Consider the following 23,774-nt stretch of genomic DNA (forward strand, 5'->3'; position numbering starts at 1 on the left):
GCAAACAAAAAAGTGCATGCAGCTATGGGCAGTTTCCCGTTGGCAGTGGAAAAGGAGGTGGGTGCGCAGTGTGCTCCACTTGGTGTGCAGCAGCACCACAGCGTATCGCGGTTGGCTATACACGAGCACGCCACTGAGACCAGCAGCAGAGGAAGGGCCATGGGCTCCGCTAAGCTCAGTACCGCGTGTGAGCTCAGGAACGGGGGCTGTCTGCATGACTGGTCATTGTGGCCCTCTTTGCTGGACAGCACACCGCAGACTTCCCTCAACAATAGACTGTACGCAGGTCAATTGACTTTGGCTGCACAAGTTTATGGACTAGGGGCTTGACGAGTAAAACCGGAGACCACCCGTTGCCACCAGAAGACATACTGTGAGCTGTGGAATCTCATCTGAGGACATTGCATTGGCCGTTGCTGGGACTACAACCCTCACCTGATTATCTGCGGCCGAAGAATTCACGAGCACGTTAACTTTATTGAGTGGACTGCTTTCACATTGTTGTTTACTTGACTATCATTTGAAATTTAACCTTTCATCTCCATGTGAGGAGTATCTTCACTGCATCCCGCAACCTGCTTACACTTGGCATAATCGGCAGGATGCAATCCACGAGCACAGACATGGCAGACCAGGTGGTCAGGAGTGCCCCAAGGGCCAGCTTGCCACTGGGGCCATGCTCAGCAATCTCCCAAAGTTTACAGGGAGCAACTCGCTGCTATGGGACTGGACCGAGTGGGTCAAGGGAATGCTGAGGATACACCCTATGACACCCGATATGCAGGCAGATATTGCTGTGATGGCACTGTATGGAGAAGCCAGATGTTCAGTTATGTTTTGGCCACGCATGAGCAGAACACATTCACTAAGGTGTTACAAATTTTGGAGGAGATGCATGAGGACACCACGGATGTCGGAGAATTGAGCATGCACTTGTTTAGCCGCATTCAGAGTGAGGGGGAGTCTGTGACCCTATATATGAACGCCTTGCAGGAGATTCATGTAGACATCACCAAGCGAGATGATGTGGGTGTGAGGCCTCCTGACATGATTCTGAGAGACTGACTTGTAGCCGGTATCAGAAGTTTGCTGCTTAAGCAGGCCCTGCGGGAGCATTTGTGAGTTAATCCACACATGTCTTTCTTAGAGATTAGGGCAGAAGTGCGTGTGCGGGAGCAGTATGAAAAAAAGGGGGGACCTGGGGGCACTACTAATATTTAGATATGGGATCACTGACCACACGCTAGAAACATGTGTATTACCAAAAAGAAAAAAGTAGCTTGTATAAGGAAGTATCCCCAAAATCAATATAGCAAAAAGGTATATATAAAAATTTATTGAGACATATCAACAAAAGGCAAACAACCAAACAATTAAAAAACCATAAGATTAATAACCATAGGGGGCCCTTGTAGATGCCCCCAAGGAAAGCACCTACCTCCACTAAATGTACTGGAAGTATATTATGGTAAACCACACTGAACAGCTGAAGTCAGTAAATAACGTTTAAACAGGATAAAAAGACTGCAGATTGACAAATGACAAAGACAAAGAAAGTGATAGTTCACAAAACTCAAAACTCTGTCTACAATAATTCAATGAGGAAGGACAAAGCTCAAAATCAAAAAAGAGAGCAGGAGGAATGGGACTGCAAAGAACCTGTTAGATCTTGAAATAAGAGAGTCACCTGGTCATGGTAGTGGAGGAGGGGGAGACACCCCACACGTATCGCTACATAGCTTGGCTTCCTCAGGGGAAAGTTAAAGGAGAGCTTGCCAACATTAAATTAATTAAGTAAATTATCAATTAGGCAGGTGTAACAGACACTCCCTGGTAACCAGTGAATGACAGGATTCAGGTAACCAAGTAAACAAACATACTTACCCACCAGATCACATGTGCAGGGCGATGATCCATAAGAGCAATGCGAGAAGGACCTGTATACTGTAGTAAGCACAGTCTGTGCAGACAAACAAAAGGACCTTCCAGTCACATGGTTCTCCCCAACCAATAGAATGTAAAGTGTAGAAACATCTAGCTACTTGTATAGATATAATCACTCAAATTTGAATATACGTAATACCAAGGAAAAAACCTTAATATCAGTAGAATACACAAGTAACAAAAGAAAAAATAATAATAATAAAGACATGTAGGACCTGTATAGTTAGCACTGTCTATGCATACAAACAAAAGGACCTTCCAGTCACATGGTTGTCCCCAACCAATAGAAAGTGTAAAAACATCAAGCTTCTTGTATAGATATAACCACTCAAATTTGAATATACATTATACGTAATAACAAGGACAGGACCTTAATATCAGTAGAAATCACTAGTAACAAAAGAATAAAAAATAATAATAAAGATGAATAACAGGACCTTAAGGTCACGTGATCGTATTAACACATGCTCAGAAGAAAAACAAAGGCAGCGATAGTAACAGGACCTTGTAATCACATGATTGAGCTTAGGCATGCGTGCAACGAACAAACAATAACGGCATCAAGATGTAGAAAGATGCCAAAAACCAAAATCGTTTGAATAAAATGCATGAATAACAAAGGAATTAAAAAAATAATACTGAAAACGAACAACAGGACCTGTGGGTCACGTGGTCACATTCGCGCATGCGCATAGGCCCTGAGAAAGCAGCGTGGATGTCAGGACCTTAAAGTAACATAGTCAAGTCTGGGCACACGCATAGCAGCCCAATAATAACGACGTCCATGTAATTATGTCACAGTGAAAACTGTGAGTTATGAGAAATTAATAATGCTGGTAGGGTGCAAAATATGCGCGCGATAAGGTAAATATGTCACAGTATGACAGAGGCAACGTTCAGTATAACCATGGTGACATTCAATATATATGTATATAGTTTAACCAACATGAGGGGGAGAAATATTTTTTGTTAGACGAAAATAAGTAAATAAGAGGGATTACATGACAGTAATTGAATAGTCAATAATAACAATGTGACTGTCTGTGTACAAACATGATATTAAACCCTAAACCCTATACCACAGACATTAATTGCAAACACAAGAGCGCATATATGCAAAGAGGCACAGATTGATATATATTGATATATAAAAAATATGACTGGATGAACCAGACATAAAAAAGCCATATGCCACCTTTATGGTCCAAAATAAATGTGGACCACAAAGGAAAGGAAATCAAAGAATGTATATGGTTAACAGTGTGGCCAAAAGAGGCATTGAAGAAAAAGTCGACAAGTATGCAGCCGTGAAGACATATTAAACTTGTATTATAGCATAATATCAAGGTGAAATCTTCAAGATGAGAAACAAATAAGATGAAAAGCTGATGATAACGATATGACAACAATCATGCTATAGCAAAGTCATGTGACCAAATGAATGGGGAGTGTGACGGAGTCAGCTTATGCTGATTCGTTTTCTTTAGAGTGGACCCTCTGGGTCGTGGTAGCCACCCACCTAGGGCGAGCTAACCTTGTGAGGAACCACCCCCTATACAGGGAGTGTCAGGGGCAAGACCAAGGGGGTGAGCCACCACGACTGCTGGAACCAAACGGCCGGCTCAGGTAGACACTAACTACGAGTGTCTGATGACAAAGGACATGCAGGAAACAAGACAAGACAAGACAAGATGTGAATTCAAAGTATCTTCATTATGGCAAACACAGGGTTACATCAGGTGCAAGATGTGATAACAGGAAAACACAGCAAGGTGCGTGCGAGGGCACGCCAAGGTCCATGGCATGGTTTGTGCCAGGTGGCATGCCTGGGTACAGGCAAGGGCTCAATGGCATCGGACTCCAGACAGCTGGCAACGATTGACAGGATCAGGGCATCAGGCTGCGGACATCAGCTCCGGACATCAGGCCGCAGTCATCAGGCTTACAATCTCTGGCAGCGATCGGCAGGTTCCGGGTATCCGGCAGACAAACCAGGGTTCAGGCAAGGAGGCACGACAGATCTCCAGACATGGTGAAAACAGGCAAAGGCAGAGAACATAGGAAGTACTACAAGGCAAAGCATGGCAAGGACAAGACATGGCAAAAACAGGCAAAGGCAGAGAACATAGAAAGAACAACAAGTCAAAGCATAACAAGGACAAAACACGGCACGAGAGACAACACAGGACATGGCATGGGACAAGAGGCAGAGTACAAGCACAGAGCGTGTGCAGAGACGCACTACAGGGCAGAGTGCAGGTGCACAGAATACAGGTAGCGACCGAGCAGACCAAGCAGCCATGCAGGGAAGCAACATGATACTCAGGCCCCGACCATAGGAAGGGGCGGTCTGATATAGCACCATAGCACCTGCACTTCCGGGTCAGGACCAGGGAAAGACTTCTGGTTCAGTTCCTCCGGGATCATAGAGAGCATTGCTAGATCAGACTGGGCTGGACCATAGAGAAGGTCACATGATCAGGGGCTCCAGAAACACTGAGAGGTTAGCTGGGTCAGACAGTGCTGGAACATAGGAAAGGTCACATGATCAGGGGCAGAACCACAGAGACAACCACAGCATGCAGAGAAGAGTCGGGCGCACACACAGCAACGGCGTGCAGCCATGAGGTACGCGTGCGCCTACACACTGCTCCAAGGGAGCAAATAGTCTCATGGCCAAATGAATAAGAACAACAAATTGACTGAGATATTGTGCTTCTATGCAATAAAGTAAGGGTGAAAAATGATACTTAGAGGTGACCGGGTGACTCTCCCAGAATACAAATTGAAGATGATGATATGTTGGGATCTAAACCCATAGGGACTACAACGCACAATAAAAAGCAAGTACATAAAAATGACTGGATGACTCTATTAGGGTGCAGAATGAAAAATATTGTAGGATCCCAAACTTTAAGAATCACAACTCTCATTAAAAGTCATAAAGATGTTATGAGAAGTCAACCGAAACATGCAGTAAGATACAGTATGCATTAGTGTATAATCAACAAATCGGTATGTAACAGATTATGAAAAATGCATACAAATTGCTTTAAGCTATCCACGTAACTATTACAAGATGCAGATAAATGCACAGAATAACATAGAACAAAAGTCAACGGCTATTTGTCAATTATCAAAGACTGATGGCCCAATAATTGACTGAAGTCCAGGCTACGGATAGATGGAAGAAGCTGCACCAGAGAAGATTAGCAAGCCCATGGACACCACCATGAAGAAGGACCATCCCAAAATTAAAAGATCTGCATGATAAGAAAAGAGAAGATATAAGTAAATACATCAATACATGAGAAGCCTCCCTAGGATAACATTATTTCTTATAAAACCCATTAAATGAAAGATCCTCATTGAGGGCTCCTGGGGCAAACTATTAAAATTGTTCATTCACCTGGATTCTCTTCTAAGAAGTTCATCCAAGGTGCTGCCTCCGCAAATGGATACAGAAACCTTGTCAATGACCATGACCTGTAGATTTTTGTATGAGCAATTATGAAAGTCAAGAAAATATGATGGCACAGGAGTGATTGGCTTACCGGAGGCTTTATCCGTTTTAGCACAGGCAATTTTAGACATATGTTGTTGTACCCTCCGGCGCAATTCCTTTCCAGTATGACTAACGTAGAGCTTAAAGACAGTCACAAATCAATAGATAAATGACGTTCATGGTCCTGCAATTGGCGCAGCACCTTGTGGAGATGTAATCCGGATAAGAGAGAACAGACACTTGTCTATTACAGACCACATAGGGACAAATGGTACAATTCCCACAAGGAAATGTGCCTATGAGTTTAGTTCCCCTACCCAATGATACCATGGGTCTCTTGTAGTGGCTGGAACACAGGGAATCCCAAGGGTTCCTTGCTCTTTTGGCAATCAGTCTAGGGGTCTCACTAATGAAAGGGCTACGCCTGGGTTCATTCTGAAGAATACTCCAGTTCTTATTAAGAATTTTGTAAATGTCCTGCCATTGGTTATTAAATGTTGCAATAAAATTAACTCCCGTCTGTTGGCATGGACATGATCTGAGAAGATCTTGTCAGTCCTGCTGGGCTAAGGCCCTATAGGCTCGTGCTACAATTTGTCATGCATAACCCAAGGCAATAAATCTGGATGTAAGTTCCCTGGCCTCTTTGGTAAGTCTTCAGGTTCACTACAGTTCTGGTGAATACGGTAGAACTGACCTTTTGGAATTCCGTCACAGACATGTTGAGGAAAGGAAACTTTCATAGAGAAGTAAGCTGTTGGTAGCCGTTTTCTTTCGACACAGGGTGGTGGAGATACGATCATTCTTTTCAAGGATCTTTAGGTCCAAAAATTCTACTTCAGTAAAAGAGGTGGTTTAGGTAAGGGAGATATTCCACAGGTTATTATTTAGACTATCAACAAACTGTTGACACACCTCCAGAGAATCTGTCCAAAAGAACAAAATATCATCAATATACCGATACTACCTGACCACATGTAGCTGAAAGATGGACAAAAAGCGTACATGCGTCTCCTCCCACAAACCTAGAAACAGGTGGGCATAGGAGGAGGTGCACTTGGCACCCATGGTGGTACCGGTAATCTGTCTATAAAATGAGCGATTAGAAACAAAATAGTTAAATGTAAGATCTATTTTAAGACGGTCAGTAATAAAGGAATCATGGAGGCAGTCACCTGAAGTTCATGAGTCAAGAAAATGGGACACTGCCTGACAACCCAAATTGTGGTCAATGCAGGTATAAAGTGATTATACATCCATTGTAATCATAAGCATATTGGGAGGCACAATTAAGTCATCCAATTGAGAGATCAAATGCGAAGTATCACGGACAAAGGAACCTAATGAGAGGACAAGTGGTTGTAAATAAAAGTGTAAATAGGAGCAGGGACGCTCAAAGATTTCCCCAATACCCACCACGGTGAGCCTACCAGGGGGCTCAGTAAGAGACTTATGGACCTTGGGGAGTAAATAGAAAGTTGGGATAATCGTATGTTTAGTAATAAGATAATCCCTCTCTTTATTATTAATGATGACCATCACAAAGGCCCGATTTACAAGTCCATCCAGTTTATTCCTAAAAGAAACCATGGGATTGGAAGGTAAGGTTGAGTAAAATTGATGGTCCCCCGGTTGTCTTAAAGCCTCTCTGACATACATATCAGTAGGCCAGAGGACCACATTCCCACCCTTGTCTGCCTCCTTAATCACAAATAAGTTATTATTTTTAAGGGAAGACAGGGCCTTCTGTTCCTCATTGCTAAGATTGGCTTTTGAGTGTGCGCCACATTGCAAATTACGTATGTCAGCAGACATCATATGAAAGAAGATTTGTACTGCCGGGCACAAGGATAGAGATGATTGGTTCTCCTCAAGAAATTCCAGAAGATCTCGGAAGACCTAATGTTCATCTTCCGGAAGCATATCTACCATAGATGGTTGGTGGTAAAGGAATATGAACATAATTTGCCTACAAAACAAATAAAGATCTTTAGTTAGTTCAAATTTGTCCAAAGTTTTTTTGAGGAAAAAAAGACAATCCCTTGGCGAGGAGGTTGATTTCCAATTGCGAGAGAGGGTATGAGGACAAATTGATGATCTGTAAATTACCTTTCAACTGATGTGATTGGTAGGAAGATGAAACCACTCCCAGACCCCTGCTTGAGGAAAGAGGGCTTAGAATCTCGGATGACGTCTCATTTCCCTCCTGTAAGAAGGAAACCACAACTGGCGTCTCCTGTTCCTAATTCCTTGTCTTGGGGGGCTTACGCTTACCACTCCTGGTTGGTTTTCCAGATTTCTTGCATCTGACGATAAAAAAATCACTGGAGGAGGGTTCATTAGTGACCCTAATATTGTCAGTGGCCTTGGTGGAATTAGAGTCTGATGTGATCTCAGTGATCTCGAATTTCCCCTGTGAGACCATTTGTAGGCCATGTGACTGTTAAAGTTATTCTTGTCACTTTTGAATTTAGACTTCTTGCCCTGAATAATGTCCTTTTCATATTTATCAATAAAGTCCTTGAGACGAGGTTGGAATGGAGACACTAATGTGTTTAAATCAAAAGACTTGAGTTCAATCTCTCCCCTTTTAATGTCCTCCTTAAGTCTACCTAGTAAAGTCTTGTCATGCTCAATAAATAAATTCATAAGAATAGTAGAACATTGGCATAGGCCATTTTCCCAAGAGTTCCTAAAATCAGTGTCCGTGTCCCAAGTGGGAAAAATCTGGACCCTCAGACCTCTACGGACCAGGCCTAATTTTAGGAATTCTTCCAGGCTTTTAATGTTCCACCAGGTCTTAACAGCCGATTTATGTGGGTGGATCAAATCAGAGGTGAGTTTTGAAAAGTTTTGTCTACTTTATCAGGCACTGGATCAGAAGCAAAATTGCCACAGGCCTGGTTATTCCAAAGTGCCTCTCTAGCCTCAAAATCCATAAATAAAGTGCTAGTGTGCCACCACTCAGAGAAAAGGTGAGTAAAAAAAAATTCCTATAATAAATGCAATATGAAAAAAAGGGGGGGACCTGAGGGCACTACTAATAATTAGATATGGGATGACTGACCACACGCTAGAAACGTGTATTACCAGAAAAAAAAAGCAAGGAAATGAGAACAGCAAATCCCATAAAATTATATCAAATTTATTACACAAAAAATACAAGAGAGGGGAGAAAGATTTTTTTATTAGACGAAAATAAGTGAATAAGAGTGATTACATGACAGTAAGTGAATAGTCCACAATATCAGTGTGACTGTATACAAACATGATGTTAAACCAAAAATTATCAGGAGCAGGGTACAGCAGCCTCGGCAGGGAAGGTCTGGTGCAGGGAGGTGCCCGCTTCACCCATAGCTGAACCAGGATGGGTCTGAGAGATCTGGAAGGAAATACAAGAAATGTGCGAAGAGTGGTCCGGCCTCAAAAGTCCCCCCTATGGCTCCAAATCCACCCAGACACATAATTAGCCCCTACCCCAGCTTGCCTCTTGTACCTTGCCAGGAAACAGGACAATCTCAGACAGAGACTGATGATCTGTTTCAGATATGGAGACATTGGACACTATGTCCGTGGGTGCGCAAAGCGGGGGAGGCTGCTTGCCCAGCAGCCATTAAACTAGTAGGCTCCGTGGCCAGGGGATGACACTCGAAGCCTGAGCAACCAGGGAAGAGAGATGGCAGTCCAACAAGTTTGATTTCCTTGAGCCCCCTCATATGAGCTGAAATGGATGGTCGCATCATCCGCTGTCTAGTTGATACCAGTTCCCAGGTGACCACCATGCCAGAATCCTGTTTCCTATGTCATTGTTGTTAAGCGACGCAGCCCAAATGGGGCCCAGTGATTAAGTTAACTGCAGCCAATCAATTGCCCATCCCAGTCTCCGGGGTGGTCTGGATGCAGATTACCATGTGTGGCAACGATGTGGGCCAGAAAGGAGTTGTATTGACTGCTGGAGACTCAAGTAATGGCCCCGCTGTGACGTTGGGGATAAATGTACTAAAAGAACTCAAGACTCTTCTGATTAGCGAGTCACCAGATGCTTTTCTACATCAATGGAGCCTCCGCACCCCAAGAGGAAGATTTTTCAACAACTGATACGGGCTGCTCAGCCCCAAGAGATGTCAAGTGAAGGAAAAGCTTTAGAAAGAGTGGTGATCCCAGCCAGTGCTAAACTAGTTCTGCTGCCTGGACTAACGGTGGTCATGCTGCCTGTACGAGTTTGTACACCCCTCGAGGAAGTGGAAGTCCAGACAGAGCCATCGGTACTGGAACAAATACCCCCACTACTCCTCATTGCTCGGATATTGGCTATCGTTCATGACAGTAGTGTAGTGGTGCGGTGTGTCAACCTGGGAGATGATCATCTTATGCTCTCACCCAAGAGTGAAGTGGCACAAGTGCTGGGCATGCCAGAAGAACTGATGCAACCTGAGGTCATTCTGCTAGCAGTGAAATCAGGAGACCCTTGGACTGTAGCCATTACCGTGCCCCCAGAACAGTCACCTGGAAGCATGAAGGAAGGGCATTGAATCCTGGAGCAGATGTGGGCTGAACTGACAGGGCTCTCATCCCAACAGGTGTAACAGGTGGAAGCTGTGCTGGAGCATTACCAGGATGTCTTCGCCCATCATGATGATGACTTCAGGTTTACCACAGCCATAACCCATGAGATACCTACAGGAGGTGCCGCACCAATCCGTGAGAGATATTGGCAGATCTCGCCTCAAATGTACCAAGAAGTAAAAGAGATGCTGGCCAACATGCTGCGGAATGGAGTTATCCGGAAGAGCCAAAGCCCATGGGCAGCTCCCATCATTCTAGTTTGAAAGAAGGATGGAAACCTGCATTTTTGTGTCGATTATAGGCGACTGAATGCCTGTACGGTGTGGGATTTGTACTCCCTACCAAGAATTGAAGAGTCGTTGTCCACCTTGGGGAAAGCAAAATACTTCCCATCCCTAGATCTGGCCAGTGGATATTGGCAGGTGCCCATGGCTGACCATGACTGGCCGAAGACAGCATTCGCTCTGCCCATGGGATTATTTGATTTCAATCGAATGCCTTTCGGCCTGACTAATGCTCCTGGCACGTTTCAGCGCCTAATAGAGAGATGTTTGGGAGATCTGAACTTTGAAGCTACCCTCATCTACCTTGACAACATCATTGTCTATACAGCCACCTTTGAAGAGCATCTCTGATGGCTGTAACAAGTTTTGAGTTGTTTACTGTATTCCAATACCTGCTTACAATATGCTCTCAGTGCCACCCTGCTGTCAACAGGGTTGTTACTTCTCCTTCACCTCATCCTCCATACAGTACCCTGGCTGTAAAGTTGGGTTCCTGGCTCATGCTGGGACAGTAACCCACCTTCCAAGCCATGTGTGGATGACAGACCTTATAACGTTGTGAACTGGCCCTACTCCTCCTGCTCCACTTCCTTCTGTCCCATCACCTCATTCATCATCACCTGAATTGTTTTTTCCAGCAGGCATATAAGTGGTATAGTAATGTTGATATTGGCATCCATATTGGTGGAGTATTCAAAGCAGCATCATGGCACACACGTCCTGCATGGAGGCCCACTCAATGGTGGTAAAGTGGTTTTGTTCATCAGAGCACCTCAGCTGTACGTGCTGCAGCTGAAACTCCAATATGACTGGCTGCTGCTTGCACAGCTTCCCTAGCTTATACAAGGAGGAGTTCTACCTGGTTAGTAAATCACATGTGAGGCAGTTAATGAGAAGACAAAAGTGATGCTGCAGCATAGACAGGCAAGCAACAGCAGTGTTAAGGGCATGTCACACTAAGCGATATCGCTAGCAATATCGCTATAACTTGTGACGTTATAGCGATATTGCTAGCGATATCGCTGTGTGTGATACTTACCTACAACCCGCTCCCCCGCTGCTTATCGCTGATCGCGCGAGAACAGGCTGGACTGTTTCTCATCGTCAGCTTCCTGTGGCGCTTCCTGCTGTGACGACGAGCGACGCGTGGAGCCGGGCGGGAGGACGCAGGATCGCCTGGTGTGACAGGTAAGTAGCGACCCCCGTCCCCAGCGATGTCGCTGGTGAGATCTGCCTGTGTGGCAGCTCACTAGCGACCACTTAGTGATGTACCAGCGATCCTAACCGCGTCATATCGCTGGTCGGGATCGCTGGTACATCGCTAAGTGTGACAGTACCTTAAGAATGTCGAAAGCACGCACATACTGCCCACACTTTCAGCTGCAGCTCAGACATATGTGGATAGTTTTTCAGGAAGCTCTGCACCACCAAACTCAGCACATGCACCAGGCAAGGGATGTGCGTCAAACCAGCTAGGCCCAGAGCTGCTACTAGATTTTTCCCCTTATTGGACACCACCAGACTGGGCTTGAGGTTCACCGGCACCAGCCACTCTGTTTGATTCCTGTCCACAGCTGCTGCACATTGTGGGATTTGCCCAAACAAAGCAGTTTAAGAACAGCCTGCCATCCTATCCCTCTGTGTGTGCTGAAGGTGGTGCAAGTCTTTCCTTTGACCTGATGAAGAGGTGGTGGAGGAAGTGGAGTAGGAGGATGAGGCAACCTGAATTGAAAACCATTCAGCAATCCTGGGTGGTGATAGGACATGGGCTTGAATGCCTTCTACCTCTGTCCCAGCCACCACATTTACCCAGTGGTCAGTTAGGAAGCTGTAACATCCCTGACTGTGTATACTGGGCCATATATCAGTGGTTATGTGGACCTTGCATCTGATGGCATTGCGCAGTGCACACCTAATTTTGTCTGCAACATGTATGTGGAGGGCAGGGTTGGCATGCCTGGAAAAGTAGTGGCAGCTGGGAAGAAAGTACTCAGGGACAGTCACCACCATTAGTTTTTTAAACTACCCATCTCCACCAGCTGGAATGGCAGCATTTCAAAGGCCACTAATTTGGAAATACTGTCATTCAGGACCATGGCTTGTGGGTAGATAAAGGGCTATCGCCTCTTTCCTTGAGGGTTTTGGGAATGGAGAGCTGAACACTTCCATGGGCCGGTGTGGACATGCTCGGTGACACTGATGGTGGTGCTGTCATATCCTCTCTTTGCACAGAGATAGGTGGCCCTGTTGATCATGAGTTTGAGGAAGAGGCTGAGACTGCAGCAGAAGAGGAAGTAGGAGGAGGCTCAGATCTGTCATGCTTTTAAAGGTTTTGCACTCTACATCCTCCCGTGCTTGGAATTCAAATGCTTCATCATTCGGGTGGTGCTCAGGTTCACAAGATTTATGCCTCGTTTCAGGTTCTGACAGCACAGCATGCAAACTACCCATCGCTTGCTGTCAGCACATTACCTGAAGAAATGCCATACCAGAGATCGCTATTGAGCTGGCTTTGGTGTGCTGATTTCAGTGGCACAGATGACAATAACAGATGAAGTACTGGGTAGGGACCGCCCACTGTGCCTTTGCATCCTGCTTATTTTTTTGCTGCGCTGCTAGGGTAGCATGGCCATCTCCTTTTTCTCCAAACTGTACATGTCTTCGCTCCATCTCTTCTCCTCACCCCTGTCCTCCTTGCTCATCTGCATACTGAAGAAAGAGAAGATGCAGCAGTTGGCATCTGTGTCTTATCATCATCAAAAATTTGCTGTGCTTCTCCAGAGGTCGTGTACACTAGCCCTCCCATATATTCATCCTGCCACCTAACAAGTGGTTTTGCATCAGTGCACTCAGTCTCTTCCAATTCAGGGGCAGGGCCTGGTGGATGGGCAACAGAACCCCAGCAAGAGGAGTCGTCAAAAAGCAGAAGAGACTGCTGCATGACGTGGGGCTCAGACTGCTTGGCTGATTTGCAAGGGGGTGATGCGAAAGCCAGATGACCATCGTCCTCAGGTGCCAACTCTGCACATTCTGCAGTGGACTGGGTTTAAGATGATGCAAAGGAAATGGAGGCACTCTCAGCCATTCAATCTAACACCTTTTCAACATCTTGTGGCCTCACCATTTGGGCAGCGGTACTCAGCCCTATGAAATGACACATAACATCCTGTCGCTTGTGTGCACCAGAAGAAGGAGGTTCATGTGGGCATGGAGCAGGCACACAATGATCACATTCTCTCCATGGAGCAGCTACACCACCATCACCACCACCACACCACCAGCTACACCAGAACCACGATGGCCACGTCCACATCCTCTATTTGATGCTCTCCTCATTATAACAATATGATTATTATTATATGGTAGATTTATTTTTTAGGCATACTACTCGTAAAGACAGAGAGGTACAGTTAATTATTTTTTTGGCCAACAAATGGCAAAGACACAGCTGCAGAGTACATTTATTTTTTGGGACCACAAATGGCAAAGAGACGGCTGAAAAGTAGATTTATTTTTTTACCACACTCCTCATATAGACACAGCTGTAGAGTAAAATTATTTTTTTGATCCAAAAATGGCAAAAAGATCGTTGCAGAGTACTGTAGAACATTGTTTTGGCCCACAAATGGCAAAGAGACTGCTGGAGAGTAGAATTATTTATTAGGCACATTACTCGTATTGACTCAACTGCACAGTTAAATATTTTTTGGCCCACAAATGACAAAAGACAAAGCTGCAGAGTACAATTATTTTTTTGATCCAAAAATAGCAAAGAGATGGTTGCAGAGTAAATTTATTTTTTAGGCACACTATTCGTATAGTCACAGTACAGTTAAATTATTATTTTGGCCAGCAAAGGCATTGCTTCATAGTCTAATTACTTTTTTGGACCAAAAATGGCCAAGACACAGCTGCAGAGTAGAATTATTTTTTATGTATACTACTAGAGCAGACATGGCTGCAGAGTACATGCTGTGGCTTAAAGGAACAGAACTCCCACACAGGCGGGGTTGCATGGTACATAAAGAGAAACGTGGTGCACTGTCCAGTCACAGCAATGTAAATACTTGGCATTGCTGTTATGGCTCAGGAAGTGGCTACTAACTAAAAGCTTGTTGATTTTCTGCACTGAACTCCTTAATCAAACTTTATTAGACATCTGAACCCAAACAATAAAGCAGATATCCTGTTAAAAGTCTGTGTTTAGGGTTCAGTACCAGACATTAGGTGTCTGATATGGACAAAGGTTTTTCAGTTTTGCAATTTATATCATATTTGAGCTTCATTTTAATATAAACTTTTACATTATAGATGCCCTATTGTCAAAAATAAATAAAAAATCCTAGTTGCTTGTTAAGTATCTTTATCAGCAAATGAGTACAGGATCCCCACAGTGAATTGTTCATTGCCTTCAAAGGAGTTTGCCTTGATTTTCTGCCCTTTATTTTATCACTTGTTTGGCATAAACCTATTTTTGCTAATTTCCTTTTTATCTTATTTTTGGAATTAGTCGATATATTCCTTTAGGACACCCATGTTTGTGTTTGCATTTTTCAAGTTCTAGAAACCTTGTTTTCTTTGGTTGTAGAGATCAATAGTGATATTTATCTTGGGGAAGAACTCTTGTTTCATGCTGAGTACAAGAATAAATAGTGTGGTGGAAGAGGAAAATAAAACTCTGACTTGCAGGGCTTTAACATTACTTAGTCAAGATGTAATTAATAATCTCATGAATATACTGTATTGTTACTTTAATTTATTCCAAACACGTTTGCAATATGTATGTCGCCATGTAAGTTTACAATAAACTGAAAAAAAGGGAACTTGTAAGATCAAAAATGCAATTAACCTGCATTTATAGAGTTTATGTGATGTTATGAAAATGCCCTGCCACTGTTTTTAAAGTGCCGCACCTGGGAGAAAATGAATTAGTTTTGCTTCAGTCATTGCACTCTATAAAGTAAGCAATAGCTGTAAGCAAGCCCCGGAACTTTGATTAACAGCATGCTCAGCAGTGCATCAGCATGAGCTTCTCCATAATGCCTTGAAGCTATCAGATCACATGGTGTAGCCCAGCCACTCAGTGGGGCTATCACAGCTAATTTTAAAGATAGACACTAGCCAATGAACACAAGCAATAATACTGCTGGCTGTTGCCTCAAATTACTTTTTGTATGTGTACCTATGTAGTGACCTCTTTTATTTAAAGCTTAAGCATTTTTTGCTAAGGTTGGGAGAATTTGAAAACAAAAATATCTCCCCACCATGAATAAATAAATGAAAAAGTGAAAATAATTAGATGAAAGGTCATTTCGGTGGAATAGTCACTGCTAGGCATCAAGTGGCAACTCGAACACTGGCTTTTTCCCCATGAAGGGCACACAGCAACACCCAGAAGTGACAATGAAAAGTAATAGGAAATTTGGCGAAAATTTAGAAAATTTGGCAATTTTCAATTTTTCTTTATTTCTACGCCATTAAATCAGAAATTATGTCACTTAACATTGTTAATAATTACATTTTCCACATGTATACTTTACATCAGCACAATTTTTTTTAAGATAATTTCTTTTTTGGTAGGAAGTTAGAAGGATTAAAAGTTGACCAGCGATTTCTCATTTTTACAACACCATTTACAAAACCATTTTTTTAAGGACCACATCACATTTGAAGTGACTTTGAGGGCTATATATGACAGAAAATGTGCACTCCTCAAGGTGCTCAAAACCACATTTAAGAAATGTATTAACCCTTCAGGTGCTCCACAGGAACTGAAACAATGTGGAAGGTAAAAATGAACATTTTTTTCCCAAAAATGTTAATTTTAACCCAATTTTTAATTTTCACTAGGGTTACAGGAGGAAATGGACCACAAAATTTGTTGTGTGTGATTTCTTTTGAGCATGCAGATACCCCATATGTAGGGCAAAACTACTATTTTGTGCACCGCAGGGTTCAGAAGGGAAGGAGCACCATTTAACTTTTTGAATGCAAAATTTGCTGGAATCATTAGCGGATGCCATGTCACATTTGGAGAGCCTCTAATGTGCCTAAATAGTGGAGACCCCCACAAGTGACCACATTTTGGAAACTATAACCCGCAAGGAACTTCTCTATATGTGTGGTGTGCACCTTGAGCCCCCAGGTGCTTCACAGATCTTTAAAACGTATAGAGCAGTGAAAATAAGAAAATCACATTTTTCCCACCAAAATGATCTTTTAGCTCCAAATTTTGCATTTTAACAAGGGAAACAGGAGAATTTGCACCATACAATTTGTTGTGCATTTTTTCCTGAGCATGCTGATGCCCAATATATGGAGGAAAACTACTTTTTGGGTGAAAGGCATGTCTTGGAAGTGACCATTTGGCTTTTTGAATGCAAAATTAGCCAGAATAATTAGCAGATGTCATGTCAAGTATGGAGAGCTCCTGATGTGCCTAAAGACATAAAACTCCCTGCAAGTGACCCCATTTTGAAAACTGTATTTCTCAAGGAAATGATCTAGATGTGTGGTGAGCACTTTGATCCCTCAGGTGCGTCACAGAAGCTTAAAACATTGAGCAATCAAAATGTTCTTTTAACCCCCAAATTTTATTTTCACAATGGTAACAGGAGAAAATGGACCCCAAACTTTGTTGTGCAATTTCTCCTGAGTACCCTGATACCCCACATGTAGTCAGAAACTACTTTTGAGGTGCAAGAACAGCAGTACCTCCCATAAGTTACGTTACCTCATTTTATGATATACACATCTCAATGATCTCATAGGGGTGCAGGGATCAAATTGACACCACAGGTGTGTCACATAATTTTATTTCATTGGGCAATGAAGAAAAAATACATTTTTGCCATCAAAATTTTGTTATAGCTCCAAATTTAACATTTTGACACTGGGAAATGAGAAACAATGGCACCAAAATTTGTCCCACAATTTCTGCTGAATATACAAATACCCCATATGTGGCTGTACATTGCTGCTTAGCCATATGGAGAGACTCAGCAGAGAGCACACATTTTCCTAGAAATAGTTTGTGGACTCCATATACATTGTGGACTCCATATACAGAGCCCCTACATGCTAGCATTGCAGAATTCCCCCTCAAATAACCCCATTTTGGATATTATACCCGTTATGGAATTTATCTACAGGGGTAGTGATGATTATTATTCCATGGATCTTTTCCAGTAACAAGCAGCAGCGGATGTTGCTGAGTGAAAATTGACAACTACCATTGCAGTGCCCAGTATGTTGTAGTCACCAATACATTGTAGTGCCCAGTACATTATGCCCAGTTTGTGCTTCTGGATACATGCACGTATCAATTAGGCAGGCAATCATCATTACAGAAATGTCAAACATGTGGATTTTAAGTGTGGTTTAGGCACAATGGGGCTCAGAATGGAGAGGACATTTGGATTTGGGAGCACAGAATTTGCTAAATTTCCTTTGGGGGTTGAGGAGCCATTTAGCTTTTCCAGAGCTGTTGTACTACCAGTAACATAGAAGTCTCCTATATTTCCGGAAGGACCTGAGTAGACCTTTGCTTTTTTGTGGATTGAGTTGAAGCTTTTATCTTGTTTATGTTTGTGATCACATTTCTCTGCGCTAAGCACTTACATTGGGGTATCTATCTTATGCCGGGATCACATATGTGAGAAACTCGGACGAGTCTCGCATCTTAATACCCGGCACTGTCACCGGCACTCAGGAGCGGAGTGTGCGGCTGCTTGTATTTCTAGGCAGCCGCACGCTCCAATCTGCATGTGTGATCCCAGCCTAAATCGCCAAATGACGTGTTTCAGATGAAACCCCAGAAGGATCCACTCACTATAATGAGGCAGCAGATTTACTCTGGACTTCATCTGGCCTTTGTTCAGCGTTGTCCTTCTTTTCAGAAGTACACAAAAGTGTTGCAGACCACGCTTTTATGCACGCCTAAGGCTAATTTCACACTTGCTTTTTTTTGCAGCGCGTTTTTCCTGCAAAAAAACGCATTGAAAAAACGCATACAAACGCATACAAATGCTGCGTTTTTTTCAAGCATTTTTATGAGCATGCATGAAAAAAACGCAGCGTTTTTATGCGTTTGTATGCGTTTTTAGTGCGTTTTTACCGCGTTTGTGGTTTTTTCCAACATTAGGTGGCCCCTCACACTAACCCAAACCATGACTTTACTAACCCTAACCCTAACCCTGACCCTAACCCTAACCCTAACCCTGACCCTAACCCTAACCCTAACCCTGACCCTAACCCTAACCCTAACCCTGACCCTAACCCTAACCCTGACCCTAACCCTAACCCTTAACCAAACCATACTAACCCTAACCCTAACCCTGACCCTAACCCTAACCCTAACCCTAACCCTGACCCTAACCCTAACCCTGACCCTAACCCTAACCCTTAACCAAACCATACTAACCCTAACCCTAACCCTGACCCTAACCCTAACCCTTAACCAAACCATACTAACCCTAACCCTAACCCTAACCCTGACCCTAACCCTAACCCTAACCCTGACCCTGACCCTAACCCTGAACCTAACCCTTAACCAAACCATACTAACCCTAACCCTGACCCTAACCCTAACCCTTAACCAAACCATACTAACCCTAACCCTAACCCTGACCCTAACCCTAACCCTAACCCTAACCCTGACCCTAACCCTAACCCTTAACCAAACCATACTAACCCTAACCCTAACCCTGACCCTAACCCTAACCCTTAACCAAACCATACTAACCCTAACCCTAACCCTAAACCCTAGCTAACCCTAACCCTAGACCTAAACCCCCTTAACTAACCCTAACTCTAACCCAAACCCCTAAATTCCATTGTCCAACTAATGGTAAAAAAAAACGCATGCGCAAAAAAACGCATACATAAGCATGCCAATGCGCACATATGCGCACCCATAGACTTATAATGGGTGTCTTGCTGTAAAAAAACGCATTGTGCGCGCATGCGTTTTTTTGAGGCAAGTCGGACGCCCAAAAAATGCAACAGGATGCATTTTGTGCGCCCGAGCGCATACCGCAAAAAAACGCATGCGCAGAAAAACGCGTACAAACGCATGTGTATGCGCACATAAGCGCATCCCATGCAAAGTATAGGAAAAAAAACGCAGGCGCTATTTAGCGCTAAAATACCGCGAAAAAAATGCAAGTGTGAAACCAGCCTAAGAAGACGGACACCAACTAATCACAGGTCAGACGGCACCCACAGTGTCACCATCTGCCTCATTATAAGGAATCTTCTGCCTGGGGTCTCCGACTGAATCACGTGTTTTAGAGATATACGCAAAACTTTGGTGTATGTGCTTATGAATCTAAAAATCAACACCAAGTGAAGAATTGGTTTCATTTATTTTTTACGCCATTCCTAGTGCTGTATAAGTGATTAGACAACTTTATTCTTCTGGTCGGTGCAATTACAGTGATATCAGATTTATATAGTTTTTTTTTAATAAAAACATGCTTTTTATTGCAAAAACTTGCAACCCCATATTTTGATAGCTACAATTTTTCCATATTTTGTCCGACAGAGACATATGATTGCTTGTTTTTGCTGGACAAAATGATGATTTTATTGGTACCATTTAGGGGCAAATGACAATTTTTGATTGCTTGCTATTACAATTTTTGGGAGACAGAATGAATAAAGAACAGCAATTTAAGAATATTTTTTATGCCATTCCATGTGTGGTAAAATGGATAAAGCAGCTTTTTTCTTTCGGTCAGTAGGATTACAGTGATACCACATTTATATATTTTTTATGTTTTTTCACTTTTACACAATAAAAACTATTCTAGAGAAAAAAATACATTTTGTATCACTTTATTCTGAAAGCTATAACTTTTTTATTTTTCCACTGATGGAGCAGTATGGTGGCTTGTTTTTTTTGTGGGACAAGATGATGTTTTCAGAGATATAATTTTTACTTACACTTATATTTTTTATTCTGTTTTATTCCATTTTTTGTTTGGCGGTATGATGATAAACATCGTTTTTTGCCTCTTTTTTTGGTGTTCACTGAAGGAGTTAATTAGTGGGACAGATTCATTTGTCGAGTCGTTCCAAACATGACTATACCACATATGTGTATTTTTTTCTTTATTTTTGCTTTTACATAAATAAATGTAATTGCGGGATTATTTTTTGTTCTTTATTTTGTAATTTTTTTTTGTATTTTTCAAATCTTTTAAACCTTTTTTTTTTACTTTTTTACCTTGTCCCAAGATGGGACATTAAATTTTAACTGACTGATTGCTGATCTAATAGTCTGCAATGAGAGCTGAGGTGTGTTAGCTTTTGCTTTGAGAAGGAGCTTACAGGCCACCATCGCTGGACGACCATCTTTCGGCCTGGGTTCACCATAGAGACCATGGCCACAATGTGATCACAGACAGGTTGTTGTCATGCCCGCCATGTCTGTCATGTCCGCTATGTCTGTCATGCCGCAAGATGCCTGGAGCAGTGTGCACGCGTGCCTTACCTCATGGCTGCACGCTGTTGCTGGGTAACCATCCGTCTCTGTCTGACTCTGCAATCCGCTGTATTCCTGGAAACCCCTGATCATGTGACCTCCTCTATGGTTCTACCCAGGCTGTTCTAGCAATGCTCTCTATAATCCTGGAGCATCTGAACCCAAAGTCCCTCCCTGGTCCTGACCTGGAAGTACTGGTGCTACGGTGCTACATCAGACCGCCCCTCCATATGGTCAGGGTCTGAGTATCATGTTGCTTCCCTGCATGGCTGCTTGGTCTGCTCGGTCGCTCTCTGTATTCTGTGCCCCTGCACTCTGCCCTGTCGTGCATCTCTGCACACGCTCTGTGCTTGTACTCTGCCTCTTGTCTCGTGCCATGTCTTGTGTTGTCTCTCGTGCCATGTTTGTCCTTGCCTTGCTTTGCCTTGTAGTACTTCCGCTGTGGTCTGCCTTTGCCTGCTTCGCCATGTCTGGTCTTTGCTATTCTGAGCCTTGTAGTGCTTCTCATGTTTCTTGTTTCTGCCTGGTTTTCCATACTCTGCCCTATGGTGCTCTCTTGCACATTTCCATGTCTAGTCTCAAGGCTCTGCCTTGACCCGTCTCTGGGCTTCGGCCTACGCTCCGCTGCTAGACTCTGTCCTATCGTGCTCTCTTGCACATTTCCATGCTAGTCCCAAGGCTCTACCTTGGCTCGGCTCTGGGCTTCGGCCTACGCTCCGCTGCTAGCTCTGTTCTCGCTCTGATCTGACTCTGTGTTTCTGCCTAAGTTTTCGTTTTGTGTTCCGTACCTGCCTAGCTCTGCCTTTTTTCTTGCCTTGCTTTGCTTTGTTGCTTTGTGGGCCCTTTGCATGCACCTGGCCTTCCTAGCCTCCTGCTTGTGCCTCAGCCTTGCCCGCCCTAGCCGTGACCGCCTGCTTGTGCCTCAGCCGTGCTCGTCGGTCAGTGACAGCTGTGTCGCCTGCTATGCCTCAGTCGGGTTCGCTGGAGTCTTGCCCGCCTGTCAGTGCTGCAGACCGATAAGCTAGCCAGTGCCCCAGCCGTGCTCTCTGTGCTTCCTTGCACTTCATGCTGTTTCTGCAGTGTGCTCTACATGCTCTCTATAGTATGTGCAGGTCCTCGCCTGCCCCTTGGCGTACCTCCGCGTGCTTCTGTAAAAGTACGCATAGGTTTTGCCATGTAACCTGTCGTGCCCTCTTGCACGCACAGGCCCTATCCTTTACCCTGGCATGTCCCTTGCATGCGCAGGTTCTTTCCTTAGTCTGAACCCTGGCGTGACTCTTGGCACGCACTCTGTCTTGTAACCTGACCCTGGCATGCCTCTCAGCATGTGCAGGACTCTGCCTTGAACCTGACCCTGGCATGCCCCATGGCATGCGCAGGACTCTGCCTTGAACTCTGAACTTGGCGTGTCTCTATACACGCACCTTGTTTGTATGCTGTACCTGTCCCTGGCATGTCCCTCTACACGCGCAGGCCTTCATCCTTGAACCTGTCCCTGGTGTGCCCTCTACACGCGCAGGCCTCCATCCTTGAACCTCTCCCTGGTGTGCCCTTTGCACGCGCAGGCCTCCATCCTTGAATGAACCCTTGCGTGTCTTCAAGCAGCACCCTGCCTTGAACCCTGGCGTGGCTCCAAGCACGCACCCTGCCTTGAACCCTGGCTTGCCTGCCGGATTCCCGAAACCTGCTGACCGCGGCCAGAGGTCCGGAACCAGATGACTGCGGCCTGATGTCCGAAGCTGATTTCCACAGCCTGATGCCTGGATCCTGGCAGTCATTGCCAGTAGTCTAGGAGTCTGATGCAATCGCACCCTGTCTTGGATTCTGGCGTGTCTTCTAGCATGCACCCTGCCTTGGACTCTGGCGTGTCCTAGCACGCATCCTTCCTAGGAACTCTGGTGTGATCCCTAACATGTACCCTGCCCTGGACTCTGGTATGTTTTCTAGCACGTGTTACGTCTGGAACATTTGGCGTGCCCTTGCATGCACTTTGCCGTGTTTCACTGTTTGTGCTCTGCACCTGATTCCCTGTTTATGCATTGCACCTGATTAAAGTGTGAAACTACGTTTGTTGAAGAAACCCTATGACTTTGCATTATGTTTCGTATCCTGTTTGTCCTGTTGCTAAACACTCAATAGTGTCCCTTGAGCCAGCCGTCTGGTCCAGCTGCCATGGTGGCTCACCCCCTTGGTCTTGCTCCTGACACTCCCTGTACAGGGGGTGGGTTCTCACTAGGTATGCTCGCCCTAGGTGGGTGGGTGCCATGGCCCAGAGGGTCCACTCTAAAAGGAAAAACGACTCAGCGTAGGCTGACGTTCGTCACAGTTGTGCTGATGGGAGCAGAGAGGGAGCTCCTTCCCTTTGCGTTGCCTATCCATGTTAATGTCACTACTGTCAGTGGCATTTTAGGGGTTAAACGTCTGCGATCGGTGCTAGCATTGATCATTGGCATTGCTGCAGGATGTCAGCTCTCATATGTACCTGAAACCCACAATTGATAAAGGTTTCGCTCAGTGTGAGCCCATGCTATGGTCAGGAAGTATACGTACAGCAATTTGTGGGAACGCAGCTCCTGCAGCACTGTTCATGCACTACACATGTAGGCAATGGGTTAAATAGGCTACTGCTTACCACTGGGTGCAATGAATGCTTTCCTTGGCAGGATGGGTTTAAGTCGATGGGTTTAATAGACTTCAATGGGAATTCAGAATATAATACACATATATATTTTCTAGGTAATTTATTGATTTTTTTAAAAGTCCTTCAGCTCAATCGAATCATATCAACTTCAAGGATGCATAATCTGTAGAAAGATTGATCTTTTGCAAGCCTAGTTAATATATAGGTCCATAAGGGTCTTCTCCACCGTTATCTTGATAGTATCAAGCTGTTGGATTGTTGGTCTTCCTCTTCCCCTTGTTCCTTCTATTCTTCCAACCATAATGTTATTTTCCAGTGATTGCTCTCTTAGTATGATGTATCCAATGT

Source organism: Dendrobates tinctorius, unplaced genomic scaffold (assembly GCF_039654945.1).
Source record: "Dendrobates tinctorius isolate UK_male_01 unplaced genomic scaffold, ASM3965494v1 ptg000069l, whole genome shotgun sequence".
NCBI classification, from domain to species: Eukaryota; Metazoa; Chordata; class Amphibia; order Anura; family Dendrobatidae; genus Dendrobates; species Dendrobates tinctorius.